This window comes from Sander lucioperca, chromosome 2 (assembly GCF_008315115.2).
Source record: "Sander lucioperca isolate FBNREF2018 chromosome 2, SLUC_FBN_1.2, whole genome shotgun sequence".
Lineage (NCBI taxonomy): Eukaryota > Metazoa > Chordata > Actinopteri > Perciformes > Percidae > Sander > Sander lucioperca.
This window is the reverse complement of record NC_050174.1, coordinates 44,374,898-44,375,923: the sequence shown is the minus strand read 5'-3', so window position 1 is coordinate 44,375,923 and position 1,026 is coordinate 44,374,898. Positions and strand designations below refer to the sequence as shown.

At 52.1% G+C, this 1,026-nt stretch overlaps 1 long non-coding RNA gene across 1 annotated transcript; it reads left to right on the top strand.

The window, feature by feature from the left end:
• Nucleotides 1–1,026, top strand: LOC118494442. The gene is made up of 2 exons (XR_004896573.1): nt 1–33; nt 899–1,026. It is a non-coding gene; the product is annotated as an uncharacterized LOC118494442 (long non-coding RNA).

Here is a 1,026-nt window from a genome sequence, read left to right as displayed (position 1 = left end):
GTGTAAAATCTTCTAAATAAATAGCAAGAGGGTGTTATGGTTGGGGTCGGCTGGCTGTGAGTCTTTGTTTTATTTTCTGTTTTCCCAGTGCCCATTTTATTCCCACTGTCAGTTTCTCTGTTTGTTTTGCCTCTTTCTGTGTCTCCTGTGTTTTCCCCTCCTCCTGCCTGCTCCTGCCAGCTGATTACATGCACCTGTTCGTCATTCCACCATCACCCCTCCCGCTGTACACACCTGCCAGCCATCTACTATCAAGCCAGTATATGAACCCCGGATCCACTCATCATCTTTGCTTGATCGTTGCTTCAGTCATTCTGGTGACACGCTAACACAAGCTCTCTAAGAAAACGTTGTACTTACCTGTCCTTGTCTGTCGCTAACTTTTTGTCTCCTCCCTGCAGTCATTCTCTCCACTCGCTTCCCGTACCTCCAGTCAGCTGGCTTCACCGTTCGGTCCCCCTCTCACGGCTCTCCGCTCCATCCTGCTCTGCTCCTGCACTGCCCTGCCTTCGTTCCAGCTTCCAGCCACCCTCCACCTCGACTCCCATCTTCCCCGGACTCCAGTGCCCCCTCTTCGGCCCCCTTGGTCCTGGTTCCCCCGCGCATTCCCAGCTCCCTCGCAATCCTATTCCCCGCTAGCTCCCTCACCATCCTTGCCCTACAGTCTCCCTCAGCGTTCCCTCACCATCCTACCCTACAGCCTCCCTCAGCATTCCCTCACCATCCTAGCTCTACAGTCTCCCTCAGCATTCCCTCACCATCCTACTCCAGCCCCAGAGCCCCTTCTCCTGTCCCCGGCGTCCGCCTCCCCACTCCTTCCTCTTCCCTCTCCTTTAATAAAACTGGTTTGTCTGCTGAGCCTAGCGTTTGGGTCCGTTCTGTCTTCACCCTCACAGAGGGTCTAAGTAAATAGGATGAATAGGTTTAGAATTATTTTTACAACTGAAATTAATTTTTGTTATTGCAGAGACAAAGTACCGAAAAAAGGTACCGTTGGGTAGGGGAACCGAATTTGAGGTACCAGTA